Source organism: Cryptomeria japonica, chromosome 11 (genome assembly GCF_030272615.1).
Source record: "Cryptomeria japonica chromosome 11, Sugi_1.0, whole genome shotgun sequence".
NCBI lineage: Eukaryota > Viridiplantae > Streptophyta > Pinopsida > Cupressales > Cupressaceae > Cryptomeria > Cryptomeria japonica.
In genome coordinates, this window is record NC_081415.1 from 234,443,752 (window position 1) to 234,465,664 (window position 21,913).

Below are 21,913 nucleotides of genomic sequence, written 5' to 3' on the forward strand. Positions count from 1 at the left end.
AGCAATCGAGGTTGTCTTAATGATGTGTAGTGATTGTTATGTAATCCAACAGTCATACTTGAACCGATTTGTTTGTAATCTCTATGAGATGTTTAGGTTTGTGATGTGTTACACACCTATTGTTTTGTTGTAGTGTTGGCAATTTGTGGTTGAGAGTAAGAGAGTGTGGTTGCCAAACTAGGAGATGTATCTACAGTATGTGTAAAGGCAGATAGAAGCATGAAAAGGATCTGAACAAGCAAGTTTAGTGCTATTCAAACAAATCAACAATCTCCTATTATTTTCTAACAATTACAGTAGTCAAATCCCTTAACCGGGTAAGCTCTAACAAGCTTAGTGTTATCTAAATCCTCTAATCAGGTGGTCCATTAGCTTGGATTTCTAATCCTCTACCGAGGTTACTCCTAATAGGGTATTGCTTCTAATAGGACATTATAGTCAATTCCTTAACCGGGTGGTCCCTAACAGAATCTGTTCTTAATAGGACTTTTTGTAAAGCTTTAACAGGCTAGGCTCCTAACAGGGCAAACTTCAGAAGAGTTCAAAATACTTGTGGGCATTCATCCTCACTGTGGTTTTTCCCATTTGGGTTTCCACGTCAAAAATATTGTGTCAAGTGGTGAATGCTTTTGTGCTTATGTTTAATATGGTTAAATTTCTTAACTACTAAATCCACTTTGATATGTTATGTTAACCGACAACAATCTGAAATATGTTTTAACTACTATCAGTAAAGTATTTAAATGATTTAGTCAAAAGGTTTTGAGATTTTCAAAGATGTTTTACTGTTAGTCTGTTATAACAGTTAACCGGTTTAACTTGTCAGTAATATTGCATTTGAAGTTCAGTGTTTGAACCAAACAGTTTCGAGTTTGATTTGAGAGGTTGTTTTTGTTTGGTGAAAAGTTTATGTCATTTTTCTATCTATTGATACACCCCCCCTCTCAGTAGTTGATTGGATCCTTATTGATTAATCATACCATCATTCTACTCATCAAATCTATCCTTGCTTCACTTCCAACATACATGATGCCTTACTTTCTCATGCCCTCAAAAATTATAGTTTTCATTATTAAAATACTAATATCCTTTTTATGAAGCGGAAAGAGTAACAAGAAGAAAATTGTTGAATGGATTGGAATTTTTTTTGCAAACCTAAGCACTATAATGGCTCAAGGATAAAATATTTAAAAATTTAAAATTTGGCACTAGATACTAAGTTGGATTGGATATTGTAATCTTATCCCAATTGAAAGTGGTGTAAAATTATGCAAAATAAATACTTGGGCTTGACTAATAGGGTTCAAATATTCTCCATATCAAATCCCCCTCCATGATCTTACATGTGGAACTTTATATATGTATGGATATTGTCACTTCAAATTGTTCTAGGTAATCCATGATAGTAAGTAGGCTAAATCATGCAATAAATTTTGGAATGACTTTGAGGCTTTAGAGTTAGGAAGTTATTTATCTGATGCAAGAACATATCTTTCAAAGAACTAGGTTTTAGAAGAAAATTATTATGCGATCAACTAGTTCAATAACATGCCCATGGCTAAATGGAATGATTTTTCCTCCCATCCCTTCCCTAGTGACCAAAATTCCACTCTTAAATTTTTTGAATAATAAGAAAATCTTGTACTCTACGAGACAAGAATTAAGTTGGCGAGGGTCAAATTCAAGTGTTTACTCTATTAAATAAGGATATAATATCAAGTATCCCAATACTTCAACCAAGACCTAGCTCCAAAATATTTGTTGGGATAGTGCTTGCCTCCCAAATGCTAGATCTTTTGCATGGATGGTATTAATTGGCGATAAAATATAAAATTTCATTATAATCCAAGTTTCGCTATGCTCTCTATGCAAGACTACTAGGAAATCTTTATATCATACATTGTAGTTTTGTTTCAAAATGATAGGATTGGTTTTTTGATTGCCTACAATGGATAAGTGTTCATCCCTCCACTTTGTTTTAGATGGTTTCAAATTGGCTAGTTCTTTTAATTTTTTTTTTTTGTATGTTTATGGAATATCTCTCCCTCTCTTTTCATTCAGAACATCTAGAGAGAGAAAATTTAAGATGTTAAGAAATCAAGAATGCTCTTGAGATGTAATTATCTATAAATTAGAGCTTGCATTATGTGAAACATTGTTTGCCTCTTTCCTCTTCTATTCCTAGAAGAAAACTGGTTTCTCTTTTTGAAACATCTTTATCATTAAAAGATGACCTCTTCTAGTGCTATCACTAATAAGAAAAAACTTATTAGGTCAGTAGTTAAATGGATTGCACCTTATTCATGTTTTATGAAAATCAATTTTGATAAATATTCCAAAAGAAACCTAAATCCTTTTAGAGATATTGGTGTTATTCAAGATTATGGTGGTAAGATATTTCTTTCTACTTCCAAGAAACCACTATTAGGAACAATGAATGACAAGGAGCCCCCAATAGGTAGGTTAACTATGTCACATAGTGAGGATCAACATAATAGGAACTTGAATGATATTTTAAATGATCATGATGAATATACCATTCATTGTCAAATGTTATTTTTAATATGCCCGAATCAATGTAATGTTGCATTTTTGTTTGCAAAGCTTGACACTCATTAGTAGAATGGCCATGGGTTTGATGATATTTACAAAAAGAAGAAGTTTGAGAATGTTGGTTATGTTTTCTTCTTTATTTAGGACAAAGAGGAGATATTAATTTGGAATTTAGAAGATTAGTCAACACATTTTCTTGTTGTAACTCAAAATTATAATGAGAAGGTGTGGACTTACAAGACAAAGGAAAGTGTTATTTCTCATGACTTTGTCACTCACATTCAAGCATGTGTCCATTGCATCCATGTGTATGTTCAAAAGAGGGTTCACTCTTAGGGGGAATTGGATTGAAGTTTAAAGAGGCCCAATTAATTTCAAGATTTGTGTTAAGAGAAAAATTTGGAATATGAAATTCAGGCATCTTAGACTTTCTAGAAAAGGTAGGAGTGAAATCTAAGGACCCCTAATCATCCTCTAAGAGTTCTTCTTTAGGAACTTCTTTGGTAGGAGATGGCGTATTTGAGTGAATTGAAGAGAGGATTGTAGGAACTAAGAAAGCATATGATGCTTCACTTATGTTCTCATCAACTACTTCATTAGTATATGTGTAAGGTACAACATGATAATCAGGAAGAATTTTTGGTTTCCTAGGAACATGAATGGATTTTATTTGATTTTTGTTATGCTCTTGATTTTTGAGAGAGAGAGCGTTATTATGAGAAATAATATCATCCTCTTGTTCTAAGGTATCTTTATGTTCAGGACACTCATTAGGAAAAGGACTATCATATGTAATTAAGGCTTCATCTTTAGAGGGAAGATCATGAAAAGAAGGTATGGTATCACTAGGATAAGTAGCCATAATATCATCCTCTTGTACTGAATAATCCTTATGAAGGAGGTACTTTTTAGGAGAAGAAGGAACCCAATTCTCCAAAGATTCATCTTTAGGAGGGAGATCTTTGAAAGAAGTGTCCATATTCCCTTTTTGCACCAATGTGCCCTCATTAATGAGATCAATTTTGGGAGAGGATAAATCATATGTATGAATGAAAGGGAGAACTAAATTATCATCATATGCGTGAAAGGGAACATCATGAACATCTTTAATGCAACTTGAAATTGAATTATAAAAATAAGATAAGAACTCCATATGCACTTATGATCAAACAAGAAACTCATATGTCATTTAACCATAATAATGTTCACCCCATACATACATAAAAAAATGAATAAAGGAGGGAAAATGGAATTTAAATTGCAAATGTGAAATTTGAAACTTACAAAATAATTGAATAATTCAAAATTCTAGGAAAAATGATTATTCAATTAAATGAAAAAATTGATTGAAAGAATAATAATGAAACCTCCTAGGAAATTGAAATTTAAAATTAGGATTATGTAAAAAAAAATAACCCCAAAAGAGATTGAATTTTTAAAATTAGGGCCTATGGTATAGCACTTAATTTCAAATTTAAAATGGACACAATTAGGGCATATTATAATTAACCACTTAATCTTAAATGTTTCCTTGAAAGTTGCAATGTTGAAATTGGGAAATATTTTCGATTTTAGAGGGATCAAAATTCAAAAATATCAGCCAATTTTATGGATTTAAGCAATTAAATACAGTCATAATAGTCTCCCGAAATTTTGGGAAAAAAGCCAGGGACCAGGTTGAAAGTGCACCCGGTCCTCCCAACTTTTTCAGAAATTTTTAGGGATGAAAGTTATGATGATTTGAGAGCTAACCCCAAAAAATTGATTGATTTTATGATCTCTAGATAGGTGAAATTAAGGTTTGAATGTCGAAATAAGACCCTATTAGGCTTTTGAAAAAGATAAGAAATTGAATTGCAAATTTGAAAAAGGTCAAACCTAATGGGTAGGGCCACCTTGAATAATATTTAGAAGATTGAAATTGGTTTAGATTGATTGAAATTTTTAAAAAATCCAATTAAATTTGGAAATTAGGGTTTTAGGACCTAACCACTAAATTTTGAAATTTTGAATTTTGGGAAAAGGAGGGAAATTGAGAATTTGAATTTTGACAAGAAGACAAGTCTAAAAATAGTGATAAATCTGAAAATTGAAGTAAGATCCAAGTTTTGCACAAATTCAATTTCAAATCTAGATTTTTTGTAAATTCCAAGAAAATCAAACATGCAATTTTGAATTTGTTTTCTACCTTAGGAGGTTTAAGAATTGATAAAATCAGCCAATTTCTTGGATTTAAGCAGAAAAATACAGTCAATTCCGAGTCTCAAAATTTTAGGAAAAAAAGCTAGGGACCATGTACAAGTTCAACATGGTTCGACCAACATTTTTTGAAATTTCCAGGGATGATATAAATTATGATTTTATTGCAGAATCCAAAAAAATAGTTGATTTGGAGATGTCTAGATAGGTCAAATTAGTAGTCAAAGGTTAGAATAGGAGATTCTTAAAAATTAGGGTTTTACTGTTTAACCACTTAATTTTTAGAATTAAAAGATAGATTTGAATTGTAATTTTGAAATAGAAATCAGATCTGAAACAAGCACCAAAATGCTATACTTGACAAGCTTAATTTCCTCAAAATGTAAACTTAGGGTTTTATGCAATTAACCTCTAAATTTTGCAAAAAGATTAAGCTTGGAAATGAAATTTTAAAGTTAAAATTGCAATTCTTTAGATCTAACAAATAAGAAATCAGAATTAAGATGTAGGATGTCGGGTTCACCAAAATGGAAAGTGGAAAATTGAACCCTAGTGATTCCCCACCTAGGAGAGAGAAAGGAAATCACTAGGATGATTTTCACTTGGGAGAGATACTTTAAAGTCAAAAGAGGGGTTGAATCTACTAGACCCAAATCCAAGGGAAACAAGGATGTGAATTCTAAGTGGATTGCAAGTGTTGGAATGTAATTTGCCCTCTTTTGTAAGTAGAAGAGTTGACCTATTGATTATGCAGAAAAGAGAGATAAAATGGGTGAAATGAGGAGCTATTGGTTCGGGATCATGCTGTAACTTTGGATATGAGATATTTAGACTGATATGGATCTGCCCTACAAATTTGGAGAAAAGTCATCGGGAATGTGTTGAAAGTGCACACGGTCCTCCGAAAAATCTGTAAAACGAAAAGGGTTTTTCCGTCTCTGCAAATGAAGCCCAAACCTGCAATTACAACTATGCACTTGCAACCTAAACACATAAAAGAAGGGAAGAAGGCTTGTGGATAGGGGTTTGCCTCAGTGAAACCCCGGTTGAGGAATTAGCCTTGAAAGAAAGGAATTGCAAATTATAAAAATGTAAATAATGAAAATGTATACCTTGTAGATTTGCAATTTGTTGATAATGGTTGCTTTGCTTCTTGAATGTAATCACAAATATTGTATGAAATGGCATGTAACATGAAAAAACCCTAACACACACATGCTTGCAAATGAATATTGTAATATTGCTCCAATGGATGAATGAAGAAGACACATGAAGAAGGAGATGTTTGAAGACTTGAACACTTGAATGCTTGATGATGTATATTTTTTCTTATGCTTGCTTATGATCAACTTTACTTATGTAAATGAGAGGACTAGATCCCCTTTTATACTTTCCTAGGAGAATTAATTTTATCTTACTAAAGGCCGACATTGGAGGATTTAAGTCCTTGAGAAGCAAATCAGGTCCAAGGGTCAGATGGACCCATCTTAGGGCTACCCTAAGAGGGAGGATAGGGGTGCCACACCCCTTTTTTTCTCTATTTTGGGGCATATACAGGGTCACAAAGTGATATGAAGGCCGAAACAAGAGAAGATGTGAAATGATGATGCAGAGAGGGGTCCCAATTAAGTAGGGAAATACAGTCGCTAGGGTGAGGGCCTAAAATGCAGTCAAAATCGCAAGGGTCACAATTTTATGATGTTACACTTAGCTCCTACTTTAGCTGGAGTATGGCTTACGCCAATACTGTCGGTAAAGTAGAAGAAAAAAAGGGATGAAGATGAGAGATACAGAGCAATACCACAAGGAGTATAAGACATCACTAATCTTGAGGAACAATTCCCCCAATCTTAGGATCTTGACTCACTCGATCATATGCAGGAGCACACAAAACAAAAAAAAGACCAAGCACAAAAGACCCATGACAAAAACAAAAACACAAGACCACAAATTAACTAGCCGAAGAGACCTTGATACTCAAATGTATCAAACAACTAATTTAAACATAAAGACAAATGCCATCACATAAACACCAATAATCACATAAAAGAGCACAACTGACATCATCCATGAACCATCAATAGTAAAACTATGAGCTCATGAGAGGAAGAAGAGAGAGGACATGTGTAGCATCATAAAATTATAACTTTTCAATTTTCATCCACATTTGGGTCTTCACATTGGCGAAATGAATCCCTAACCCTGATTGGAGGTCCAAGACATGATCACATTGCCTGAAGCTTGCATTTCCTCATGCCTCGCACTCCCTGTTGCTTCTTCCTATCCTAAACTAGGGCAGGATAGGGGCGTGGAGCCCCTGTCCTCCTAGGAGAGGGGCGTGGCACCCCTATCCTTTCCCTATTTTGGCCTCCCTCTACATTTATCCTTCATTGGGCTTTGCACTTGGAAAGCAGGAAAAGTTTCCCTATGTCGTCCTATGATGAAAAATCAGTCAATTAACCCTAATTTACAAGTATATAAGACACATTTTCCCTTCCTATTTGCATAAGTGAAAGTAAGGTGAACAAGCATTACCATCATTCAAGCATTCAAGCAATCAAGTATTTGAGCATTCGAGCAATCAAACATTCAAGCATTCCTTTCAAGCATTGAACATTCTCAAGTCTCCTTTCAAGGCTGGGTGTTGCATTGAAGTCAAGGATTCAACCATTGAAGTGGAGATCCCTTTTGACATTCAATTCTACATATCCTTCAAACAACTCTATCAACATTTCAACTGTATCCTCTCTTGAGGTGAATTCTATTTCAATCATTTACTTTCATTAATTGCAAGCACTTTTCATCATTTGGTTAATTCCAAAACCAGGGTTTGACCTGAAGGCAAACCCCCAATCCCAACAACATTTCCTCTCTTTTCTATGTGTAGGTTGCAGGTGCGTAGCTGTATTTGCAGATTTGGATTCCATTCTCAGAGGTGGAAAAACCCTTTATGACGCACGGATTTTTCGGAGGACCATGTGCACTTTCAACAACATGTCCTGACACTTTCATCCAAATTTGCAGGGGAGGTTTATCTCGCCACTTTACTGCTAATTCCAGGTGCACAACTTCATCCCACTTTTCTATCTCAACTTATAATCATTTCTTTGTCGCTTTCACACTTAGTCTTAAATTGTATAATTCAACCTATTGCATTCTAAAAGAGGGGTTACTTTCACTTTCTAAATTCATTGTCAATTCACTTAGCATACAATCTCTTGAGATTGGATCTAGCCAATTCTCCCCACTCTTTTAAATGTAATGTGTGTGAGAGGTTGAGAGAATCTTTTGCGAAATTTTCACTCCTTTCCTTGAGGAGAGAAAATCTTACCTCTTGACTTCTCCATCACCCCATTTCACCACATTGTTGGCATTGTATTATCATTGATGCCAATTGGTAAGTATAACATGTCACCGGTATGGATGGTTACTGATATGTAAGGTGTATGTAGGATGCAAGAAGGAGATGTTACTGGCATGGATGTTCACTGGTAAGCAAAGATAAGAAAGAAAAGAGATAAAGTGGTTATGTCATTTGGTATGTAGGAAGGTGCAGTGCAATCAGTAAACAGGCTCACCAGTAAGTTAGCATGATCAACATGAAAGGTATGTTATTGGTATGAAGGTAGTAACAACCTATCCACCGGTAAACATGCTAGAGACAAGCGGAACATAGAGATACCCAGTGATCGGTTGGGTAAAAATACCGGTAGCATAAGGTAGATATCGGTAGGTTTCTTTTGATCGGTGACCAAGATTGAACCGACTAAGTGGAATGTGTTGAGGTGGAAGTTGATGAAGGATGACATGTAGAATCCAAGTGTCTAACGTGTAGTAGTCGGTGAAGTGTGCTTTATTGAGGAAATTGAAGAGTTAGTCGATATTAAATGAAGACTACGAAAATCATGGGTGAGTTGCAGAAGTTTGCAGCTCGATGAAGATTGATGGAGGATTTTTGTGTGCTGATCGATGCATGATGTCTGATCTCCTTGTTGACCTAGAGAAGGAAACTGCTAGAACTTTAATAGTGATTGATAGAAACTGAGCCATACTTTCCAAAAATAGAAAATGTGTACAGTTAGAAGGAGATATGGTGGTGTAGTATTGCCTTGTTACAGGAGATCGATCTCAGAGGATAGATTTGATGAGATTTGATTTGATTCAAGTCGTTGAAGAAAACACTAAGTGCACCAAAGTTTGAATCTGTATTTTGACGAGAAAGCAGATAAAATAAATATGAAGATCAAAGATCAAAAACGTGATGCTAGTTGAGAGAAGGGAGTGTGCCTGAGAAAACAGAGTGCAAATCAGACTGAGAAGAGTATTGCATCTAAGTATCTGAAGGAGAATTGATAGAAAAGGTGTAATTGGTAAGGAGATTTAGCAGAGGTTTAACTGGTAGATAATAGAGCTGAGAAGAATTGGTAAGAAGGCATCCGAGAGTGATATAGTGCAAAGTGAGTATCGGAGGAAGTTAGAAAAGGTAGAGATTGACTGGTGAGGGATCAATGAGAGTGAATTGATAACCAGTAGTGAAAGAACTGGTGAAATAGAGAAGAGTTGTAACTGACAGAGAGAAATTGAATAGGTGTTACAAAGCTCATTTGTAACAAGGTACCTTCATTGTAATAAGTTTCTGTTTCTGTTAGGCCCAATATGGAAAGCTAATGTACTGAGAGGGGAGGGGTGAATTATTACTTCAAAAATTTTCTTCAATAATAACTTTATTGTTATGCATAAACTGAAAAGTGCAGTTACATAATATAAAGCTAAAACAAATAGATAACAATCATACATGATTCACTCCATAACACATATATTTTGGTTACGCAGAAACTCTTGGTTAGAGAGAAAAACTGCGGTGGGGATGGCACCCATAACTTCACTACTGCAATAATAAAGAGTGCTTGATTAGAGCTACATGTTTAGCTATTTCTGATAGCTTACCCTATTAGGAGTAACAAGATCTATTAGATCTACCTTGCTAAAGGATTTTACAACACTTAAACTAAATGCTGCACCTAGTTAGAGGCTTTACGATTTATAGACTTGTTTAGAGTCTTTTACCCTGTTAAAGGTTTCTCTTACAACTTCAAAATATTACAATAAATCATTACAAATATCTGCAACTTTACATCTGGAATGTTATAGCAGATTCTATGTGCTTAGAATAGATTACCTTGCTTATAGCATACCTCTGTAACCCATATAGTAACTCGGTAAACCCTTATGTTTACTTTGTTCTTCAACTATTCTCTGAAAACCTTCTCGGTGACCTTTGTGTCTCTATAACAGTCTTCTTACACTTATGCACACACACTTTTAATTCTTAACTCATGTTGTATAAATAGATCTCTTATGTCGGTGATCCATTCATTGCTTCGATCTTACAAACATGATTTATTGAATGAATAACCATGCAAAATATTTCATTGGTTAGATGACCTCAAAATCATACACAATCTTTAAGTGCAATTTCCAATGTGATAACGATTAGATGTTCTTTGATCTTGTAACACATTTTCATATGTATGTCCAGGTTCAATGAATCTAGTAACATGTTTCACTTAGTGTATAACAACTCGGTGTGTCATCTTTGCTGCTCGGTAGACATGAAATGATACTTGGTAGACAACTCAATGTAAACTACGTTTTGAGACTACATTCTTCAATAACTGACTGGACTGTGCATACCGACTGAATATCTCAGTAGTAGTAACCGATTAGAGTATATAGAAAAACTTTGACATAAAACTAATGGCAACTTGATAAGTAGTAACAATCTCCCCTTTTGACATTAGTTGAGATGTTTGACAAAAACTACTTTCAAAGTTATAACTCAATAATCTATATACTTGCAAAATTTGACTATACTAACAGTATATACAATAGTCAATGAAATAATATATTCAGATATACTCCCCTTATTGATATACTTGTACAAAACTCTGATTTTTCATGCTCGATGATCAATGTTTTGTGTGCTGCTCTTGATCTTTGCTTACTATCCTTTTCACTGCTCGGTTCATTGCTCTTGGATACTCTGCTTGCTTTGCTTGGTATACTCCCCCTGTATACTATACTCCTTTTGTTTGATACTTTGAATACTACACCCCCAATACTGTATCACTCCCCTAATACTATATCATATTACTCCCGCTTTTTGACAAACATCAAAACTTAATTACCATTCGGGGGTGGTAACTGGTCAAAAATGGATTTGTACTTGGTCCATGCTTCGGTGAGAGCGACAGACAGGGCATTCTTTACATTGTCCATTAAAGAATTATGTGCTTGAATATCAGCTAATAATGATATTAAACCATCTAGAGTGATTCCCTCTTGTGTAGTAGATAAGGAGGTGGCTCGGTTGATCTGTTCTTGGACGGATGAAAGATGAGGAAGGAATAATGTCTAAAGTGTCATTATGTCCATCATGATCTTGTTGTTGGTATATGGACACTCCAATGAGACATTGTGTGTGATTGAAGGTTTTGTCATTGATGGCAACCTTGCAATCCTATGGCATCGGCAAAGACATTATACCAGCAAAGTATTATATAGGCAACCTTGCAATCCTATGGCACCGGCAAAGATATTATACCGGCAAAATATAACACAGGCAAGATAGTGCACCGACATCATAAGATCAATCTACACCGGCACCAGCACAGAAGATGTATACCGGCACAGAAGCCGACAGGACTTTTGATATGTAATATTTTGTTTATTATTGTAAGCCAACTTGGCAAATTGTAAAATGACTCTTGTATATAAAAGAGATCATTATAGTCATTTGTAGGATATGGATAGAATAAAAAAAATTATAAGGCAGACCTAATGTGCGAATTGTAGGTCAAGGGTATATGTAAAGAATAGAGCAAGAACCGGTACTGAATCTGGCATTAAAGATGCTATTGTAAAGTAGTATACAATATTGGATTTGTGTAAATCCTCATTGTAAGTCAGTGTGACTTCTTATTGAGCAGTGAGCTCTAGGCAGTTGGCCTTCCTGCATGTGCAGGCCCCTATTGTAAGTAATATTCTCTTATTGGCCAATAACTGAATATTGTGGGTCACAAATCCCACTGAGGTTTTTCCCACACCGGGTTTCTTCATTAAACATCTTGTGTTATGGTGTTCTTTTCATGTGGATGGTTTTGATTCTATTATTTGCATTAACTCTTGCATACCAGTATACTATTACTTTATATTCTACATATTCAGTTTTAAGAAAATTACATTACCAGTCAGATACTGATTCACCCCCCCCTCTTAGTATCTGTGGGAACCCTAACAATTGGTATCAGAGCTTGTTCCTCTATTTTCAGAAGCCTAACAGCTTGAGGAAGATCTTGACACCGGTAAAAATGGAAAATCTGATGAAGCAACTTGAAGGAGCACTTACTGACTATGATGCAGAGAAGTTGGAAAATATCAAATTAAAAGATGATTTAAAAGCAGCTCAGGACATTATTTAGGCACTTCAAGAAAATCTTACTGTTACAAGAAACAAGAGAAGAGAACTTTGTGAAAAATTGCAAAATGAAAATGATGAAAAGGAATCACTAAATGATATGATAAGCAAATTGAAACAAGAGATCATGACAACAAAAAATGAAATGTAGGATATGACTATGAGATTCTGCAAAGAGATTGAGGACAGAAAGAAGAATGAAGAAGAATTGACCAGAAGACTAAGTGATGCAGCAAATGAGAACACAAGACTTAGCTATGAAAATGATATGTTGAAGACAGATTTGATGCATACTCAAAATGACTCAAATGAACTAATGAGACAAGAAGAGATCTTGGAAAGGGAATTGGAAACTGCAAATCAACACAAAGAAAAATTCAAGAAAAGCTCAGAATAACTTGGTACCTTATTGAAGAATCAAAAACCCAAAGGTGACACTTCTGGAGTTGGATTTGAAATTGGAGAAAGCTTCGGTACTGCAAATACCCAGGATCAAAGCAAACTGGTAAGACCCTCTAATACCTATAAATTCAATGGAAAATGCTTTAACTGTAATAAATATGGTCATAGGGAAAATGAATGTAGATCTATGAATTATCATAACATCAATCCTCCCACCGGTCAATGCACCAAATGCAACAAGATTGGTCATAACTCTGAAAATTGCAGAATGAATGTAAGATGTTATGTTTGTGGAAGATTTGGTCATTTATCAAATAAATGTAGAACACAAACCGACATAGGTTATGGGAAAGCTATTTAGAAAAATAATGTAACTTGTTATGCATGTAACAAGATTGGTCATATTGCTAAATTCTGTAAAAGTAAAGGTACACCGGTAGATAATAAAAGTACTAGCTTGAAAGGTAAAGAAAAGGTTGAAGAGGTTAAGCAAGAATTTTCAAAGCAATGGATTAGAAAAGGAGATCTAAATATTGGGGTTACTCCTCCATCGGTAGAATCAACAAATGCTTCACCAGCAGAACAATATGATGCTCCACTGGCAAGACAGAGCAATGCTCCACTGGCAGGATGTTCTTCATCAAACTGAAGAAAATTATCTTGAGGGTTTGGCAGCTTAATGACACGTGCTATTATTCCCTTGGTTAGAGAAAAGAAGTTGAAAATCCTTCATTACCGACAAATAAAGTTGAGTTAATACATTACCCACAAATAATTAATGTGGCAGGTGATAGAAAAGACTTTATAAAATAAGGTTTTTAGCTCCATTTCATTTCACCGTGAATTCAAACTTTCAGAGAGCACGAAGATTTTCGATCTAAGGCATTCCAAGCAAAGAGGTAAAGCACTTCAACAATCAATCCATCCAAAGACAGAAAAAGGTATTTATCATCATGGCATCCTCCTCTGCACCTGAATTCATAGCAAACCCTACAATAGTCGAGGTTATAAAATGACCTAGGCCCGTGTTTCAGCTAGTTCCTGAGGTAGCTAAGAAAGATGACAACATAGGTGCATTTTCCCAAATTCCAAAGGGTGTTGTTTATGCAGAAGATCCTAGAATGTATATTCATTGCAACATAGAGGAATTAGGTGATGAAGAAATCAAAGACATGTATAAATCTGTTATATGTGACAATGTCGACAATGTGAACCCTGAACATAAAATTGTTGAAACCCTAGGATTCACTGAAATCCTCTGCATTCCTGAATTTCCCAAGGAAGTGGTTAGGATAGTTCTTAGCAGGGTACATGGTTCATTCTTTTGGCTTGATTTAGTGCACAAGATTACCAAGGAAGCTGTGAAAGCAGTAACAGGGTTACCTTCCACCAGTACCAGACCCGACAAAACCAAGAAGGTCTCCAATGACATAGTAACAAACTTAACTGGTGCAACATCCGATAAGAGATCATTTAGGGTTAATGATGTGACCGATACAAATGTTAAATTTGTTAGCATGATTCTAAGTTACAAAGCAACTCATGCAAATAGGCTTAACTCTGTTTCCAGTTTATGCATAAAGAGTGCTTATGACATGGTTAAGGACAATGTGAAAATTGATATCTGTGAATGGTTAAAAGATGAGTTAATTGACAATTTGGGAAAAATCAAGAAGGATAACAAAGGAACCTTTAAATTTGGAAATTTACTTGTATGCTTAATGCTACATATAACCAAACAGGCTCCCGGTATAGGCAACAAGGATTTTGGATTTGACCTACCGGTAGGAAAACAATTATCTGACTTATTCAACAACATGGGTGAAAACAAAGAAAAGAATATCCATAAGTACTTTCAAGCACTTAAAGTTAGAATGAATAAGAGGATCAGACTATCATAGGAAATTGTCAACAAATATAAGGATGATATATGTTTTGTAATAAAAAAGGATGAGATCTGGATGGAAGCAGTCGTCCCAAGAATAATATGGGTTATAGAGATGGGGTATGAAACAGATGACCACATATTGGAAACTTATGCCAAAGCACTTCTGGAAGCCCCCCCTGAACCAAAGGAAGAAATATTTGGTAGTGCTAAGCACATTGAAAGTCAAATACAATCTAAAAAGAGAGTAAAGAAAGTTGAGGCATCTGTGAGGAAAGGATCCAGGCAAGCAAAAGCCTTAAAAGATGATGTATTAAAGAAAACCGACATAACAGAAGAAGAGTTGGTAGCCCAATAGCCTGAAACTCATCTATCACTGGTAGATACCTCCTCAGAAGGGGACATGCCAGCAACTTTCAAAAGAGTTGTTAGGAAAAGAGACCCCTCACCGGTATCCACTCCTTCACCTAGAAGGACAAGACAGAAGCAATAAGCTGTAAGGTCTCCGGTCAAGAAAGCCCCACCTAAGAAAAAGTTGACCCCCAAGAAGAAGAAGAAGACAGACACTGACTTGGCCCCGTTTGACATATTACTGAATGAGATCACAGAGGAAGGTAAATTGAAAAACATAGGGAAAATCTATGACACCCTATGAGAGGATGAGAAAGGACAAGTTGAGGAAAGTGTTATACTACACATGGATATGTATAAAAAGTTTTTGATGCAAGTCCTAAATGAAATCCCTGATGAATTATATAAAAGACTTGAGGCCAGAAGGCAAGGAATAATTGAGTTAGATAAGAAATTTAAAATAGAAAAATTACTTGCAGTATACCCGGTCAACTCACCCAAGGAAATTGATGATTTGATAGCTCAGGCCAACCGAATAGTCTTTTCCACTGCACACCGGCAAATATCATTAATGGCAGGTAGAGTTACTGAAGTCTCAACTGAAATAGAAAGATGGTTGGGATAGATTCTTGGTTGAAAAAGAAAAACAAGAAGAATATATGAATCCCAAGCCCATTCTGGTATATCAAAAGGATAAAGGGAAAGGTAAAGTTGGTGGACCGCTAGGTATCAAGATTAGAGACAACTTACCCCCACCTCCTTTAAATACTCCACCGATAAAAACAACTGTAGAAGATCAACCGACAACTGAGAGCATGGACATTGAGGATAATAATCCTAATCCCGAAGTCCTATATATTGTGAATGTTGATACTAAAAAACTCAACATAGTGGTAGATAAGGATACCACATATAAATCTGATAACAAAGAGCAACCGGCAGTAGATTCAGAGAAAAAGATGGATTTTGGAACACAAACAGAGCAACCACCAGAATAGACTCCACTGGTAAGAAATGATGCAGGAAAAACTGTGCTTAAAGAGATGGAGACACAAACAGACCTACTAGAGGTCAATACCAGCATGGCCACCTCCACTGGCACTCAGTTTATTGGGTCACCATCAAATGTGACAAAGGTATTGCTCGAATCTATCAAGAAAATAACTGATTATAGCTCTCAAGCCTATAAAGCGATAGATGATTCAATTCCAGTTTTGAAATTAATAGCTCCAAATTGTAATATAGCCAACAAAGATTCTTTAGACCAGTTGGATACACTTTGTAAATATATTTCTAGAAATTTTGAGCAAACAAAGGTAGAAACTGTAAAGGAAAGTGTAGAAAAAGAGAAACATAAATTCTTTGAGGAAGGAATAAAGAAGTGTAATAGGGAATTTGACACACTTCTACCGAAACTATGCAATTTGTTGAAAGAGTACAAAACTCTGTACAAAGACACCTATAAGATAAACTTTTTGACCACGGATGTAGATAAAAAGATGAGCAAGATACAGGAAGAGATCAATAAAATTGCTGATAATTTACTCACCTAATACATTATCAGTTTTTGAGGAAAAGATAACAAATTTTGTGGAAGAACTGCTCAAATTAGAAAGAGAAAAAGAGAAAATAATAAACAAGGCAAAATTTTTGAGATCCAAACTAAGTCCAAGATTGGACTATTTAGCATCTCTGCGTAAGGAAATCTTAGAAGCACTAACACAGGGTAGGAAAACACCGGCAGAGCACTTGCAGCATCTCACCGGTACAGTATACAAAACTAAGATAGCAATAAAGGAGAGCAAGAAGTTTATGGATGGTATAAACTTAATTTTGGGAGACATTCTTTAGATAATAACTACCCAACTACAAGGTTGAGGTTATTGGTACAACTACAAAATCTACTAACCTTTGTCATTGATGCCAAAGGGGGAGTAGTAGATGAGAAAATTCAAAACATAGGGATCACATGCTCAGGGGGAGCCCTCACACTTTTGGTAACATTTTTGGTATACACATTTTTGGATATCTTTTTGAAATTTCTTATGAGTGTTGCCATCAATGCCAAAGGGGGAGATTGTTGGCATATGGGCACTCCAATGAGACATTGTGTGTGATTGAAGGTTTTGTCATTGATGGCAACCTTGCAATCCTATGGCACCGACAAAGACATTATACCAGCAAAGTATTATACAGGCAACCTTGCAATCCTATGGCACCGGCAAAGATATTATACTAGCAAAATATAACACAGGCAAGATAGTGCACCGGCATCAGAAGATCAATCTACACCAGCACCGGCACAGAAGATGTATATCGGCACAGAAGCCGACAAGATTTTTGATATGTAATATTTTGTTTATTATTGTAAGCCGGCTTGGCAAATTGTAAAATGACTCTTGTATATAAAAGAGATCATTATAGTCATTTGTAGGATATGGATAGAATAAAAAAAATTATAAGGCAGACCTAATGTGCAAATTGTAGGTCAAGGGTATATGTAAAGAATAGAGCAAGAACCGATACTAAATCTGGCATTAAAGATGTTATTGTAAAGCAGTATAGAATATTGGATTTGTGTAAATCCTCATTGTAAGTCAGTGTGACTTCTTATTGAGCAGTGAGCTCTAGGCAGTTGGCCTTCCTGCATGTGCAGGCCCCTATTGTAAGTAATATTCTCTTATTGGCCAGTAAGTGAATATTGTGGGTCACAAATCCCACCGAGGTTTTTCCCACACCGGGTTTCCTCGTTAAACATCTTGTGTTATGGTGTTCTTTTCATGTGGATGGTTTTGATTCTGTTATTTGCATTAACTCTTGCATACCGGTATACTGTTACTTTATATTCTGCATATTCCGTTTTAAGAAAATTACATTACTGGTCAGATACAAGTTCACCCCCCCCTCTCAGTATCTGTGGGAACCCTAACACTTGTGTTCTTCATTTCTTAGGTCTAATTGTTGAGCCATGAGCTATTGTAACCTTGTATAGAAATTCTGAACTGAATTTGGCTCTGTGGTCAACTTGTTTGAGAGATTGGTGATCTCTTTCTCAATTGCCTCTATTTTATTCTTAATGTCTTTAATGAATAAAGAAAATGTGCAGAGTTTCTGAAATAAATAAAGAATGTGCTTGAGTTGAGGAGTCAACTCAGCAATAAATTTGACAAGTTTAACTTTGCCAATAGCTAGAGCTTTCTGTACCTCTTCTATCATTTTTGCAGTGAGCTCTTTGTCTTTTAGCTTGCTCAAATACTCCGATGCATCTACTCCAGATGTCTCTATCTTTGTTAGGAGTTCATCTAGTTGAATGTGGATGGCTGCATCTATTGATACTGTAGCTTCAGGTAGCATGTCTATTAAGAGTGCTTTCACCTTCTGAAGTACCTTATTTTTCTTTTGAATCACCATTTGTTTCTCTTGTTCAACCTTTGCTTTGCATAGTTCACCGAAATCAATGAGTGCTTGCCCCTTTAATTTTGATATATCTATATTGGGCAACACTATTTGTTTTGACAAATCAACTTTAAAACTATTCTTTTTCATCTTCTTTTCTTTACCTTTTACCGATGGAACTAAGACAATGGCTTGTGAGGCTTGATGACCCTTAGTAGATTGCTCAGTAGAGGCAACACTTTGGTTGGTTTCTTTAGCCTCTGTAGAGTCCTTTGGTGTCTCGGTACTTTGTGTCTCAGTTACAACATTCTCAGTACTAGAAGGTGCTTGAGAGGTCTGTTCTTGAGTAGTACCTTCTCCTGTTGTAGACTTGTGGCCTTCGATGCCTTGCTTCGTGTCATGAGGGGTTTTGGTTGAGACAGGTTGCTTGACCGGTGGCTAAGGTTGAACTTGTTCCAAGACTGATTCACTAGATACAAGTTTTGCATATGCATTGCCTTCTATCATTTCCTATTCTGGTGCCCTTGTATCCATGACATCTTCATCTATTTGAATGGTGTCAGCAGGGTCTTGCTTGGTAACATCAGGATCTTGCTCGGTGACATCAATAATTTCAATTGTAGCTTTCTCACCGACATCCTTGATTTTAAAGATTTCTTGCCATTTTGCTTTTGTCTCATTTTCCATTTCAATATACAGCCCATTCATCAGTTTTAAGACTCTCTGTTTGACAAGAAACTTTGAGTTGTAGGTTGTCAAATGTTCTTTTATCTCAGCTACTGACATGTCAGGAAAGAGATGAACCAGACTTCTTTCTCTGATCTATTTCTCCAAGTCCATTGCATACTTCCACCTATTATCAATATGCAAATAAAGTTTATTCAGAAGTGACTTAGCTAGTTCCAATGGAGCTAATCGGAATTTTAGAAGTGTGCAGATGACAACTTCTTCAATTTGTCTCTTCTCATCATTATTTCTGGTTTCATACTTTACATATCTAAATGATCCAAATCCTCCATATTCTTTTAGATTAGTACAAAAGTTTTCAACACTATGTACATTTACCTTCTTGCTTTTGACAATCTAAAATTTGCTTGCATCCTCTGATTCGGTATCACTAGACTCTTTTGCCAAAATGAGTCTCCGAGTAGATTTCTTGTATGTCTTTGTTACCTTGGGAACAGTAACACTCTTTGTTTTCTTACTCGGTGAAGCCACAGATGCTCTAGTGTTAGGTCTCTTTAGAGGTGGAGTCAGTGAGGCCTTTGATGTGTCCTGTTTCTTTCTCTTCAACACTTTTCCCTTAGGCAATTTAGTGCTCAGTGTTATAGCTGCCTCTTGGGCTTTAGATTCCTCTTTGGTAATGGCAATGGTGCCTTTGACAGATGTAGAGGAAGAGTCTTCTATGAATTTCTCCGATAATGCCTTTATCATCTTTGTTGCCTTTCTTGTAGCTTTGGGTACTACAATGCTCATTTTTACTTTTTCCTTTACTTCCTCATAGGTTCCATACCTCAGTTCGGTAGAATGTCTTTGCAATGTAAGAAATGCATCAATTTGCTATTGTGTGATGACAAAATCAATTTCGTAACCCATCAGTGACAAAGATTGAGTTCTTGGTTCCACAGCATTCACATAATAGTAATTAGTCTCAACTTCAAAACATATGTCATTTTTGTATTTCTCCACTAGCTAAGGTGGAATCCTATACCTATTATGCATTTTCTCTTGAAATTTACTAAAGTAATCATCCATAATATCATTGAAATTATCACCTAACTTCTTAATGAAGTCATTGATCTGATGGGTGATTGGTCGATGAAGTTCCCAAACAACTTTACTGTTGATGGAAAGAATTTTTAAAAATAGAAAAACATGCATATAAGTAATGATCCAAACTTTAGTGTATTAGCTGAGTTGTTCTTCTTTGGCTTCTTGATGGTGTTTATATTCTCAAACAAGTTCTTCAACAACACCTCACATAGATCAATTTTCATTCCCTTTTTCACAATTTTGTATGCTAGGTCTACTGCTGCACAGGGTACACTGTTTTCCCTTGTTGATTGGAAGAAATAGTAACCTATTACTCTTATGGAAAATTTTAGTTCTTCATCTATGACATTGTTCAATTTTAATCCTCTACAATTTGATTCCACTCCAGTTAAACTGATCAATTCCTTCTATGATATCATCTTTTAGGCTCGGGCATGATCATAAATAGGGTAACCGATAATCAGATGAATGATTTCCTTGGTAATCTTAAATGGTTGCTCTTCTAGCCACATGAAATCATCGTGAACTCTTCTTAGAACAAACTTGACCCACTGGGGTTTGAACACATGGGGATAGGTTAGGGCTTTAGTTAATCCCTTGATCTTGATGTGCTCATACTTGCTATTTAATTTACCATCTGTGCATAATTCATCATAGGTGTCTTTAATTTCAACATGACCGATTTCTTCAACACGACATTTGGTGAAGAATCTCACATCCTCGACTAACAACACTCTATTTGAGATGAGTGAAAAAGTGGTTTTATCATCCGGTTCAGATGCAACTTTGGGAGTCAAAGAGTATTTTAGTGAGGGCTTCTCTACATTCTTGACAACAATGGGATCTTGGATCTTAGGTGCCATTTTAGATTTCAGATAAAAGCTAACAAAGAATCCTTAGGGTTTCAGGATATCAAATGGCAGATGCTTCACACTTAGCAAATAATAGCAACTTGATAAGATCAATAAACCAGCTTAACAATGCGTTGAGATTGATGTAAATACCTTGAATTTGCTTTGTAGGAGGTTTGATTGCCTTAGATTCGCTTTTCTCTGCCCTCTCAAAAACTTGGTGAGTTGAAAATGACCACGAAAATGCTTTTAAGTACACAATATGCCTTATTGGGCTCCATGCAGGTTAGGTCAAAAACATTAAATGCACTCAGTTCCACTTAACTTTCTTTCCTTTTTCTGCTTTAACCGAGTAACCAAACTTCCTTCATTCACCGATTTGACAGGCTTCCTGTATTCATCGACTTTACAGAAAATAGGAACTGTTAAGATTTAACCTTGATAGAATGCAGTCCCTTCATACCTTTACCGATTAATTTGGAATAGGAGCACCTAACTCGGTAGGCAAGGTGCTTTTTTCATTTGACACAATTTCCTTCTTTTTCCAAATCATCTTTAATTTGTCTTTTATTTCTTCAGTGTCTTTTCTAGGTTGATCTCTGTAATCTCCAACTAAATGTCCAACTTTGTGACAATGAAAACATGTCATACCAGGATTTCTCCATGATCTTCGGTTGTACATCCCAAACCTTATAAAATAGTTGGCACTTATATGTCCATATCTTCCACAACATTCACACCAGATTCTTGTATTGTAATCCCATGGTACTCTAGAATATTGTCGGTAAGAATGTGTGTGAGTTAGGGAACCTCTAGCATTTGCTTGGTGTGCATACCACATATAGTTCTTTTGCTTAAACCAACACTTCTCGGTACTATGTCCAAATCTATTGTAGTTTTTACAAAACCCTTTGAATTTTGCCTTTTGATAATTGTTTACAAACTTTATCCTACATTGATTAGATGTGTGACCATATTTATTACAATTGTAACAATAACCTTTGGACTTAGTGACATTCGGTTGCT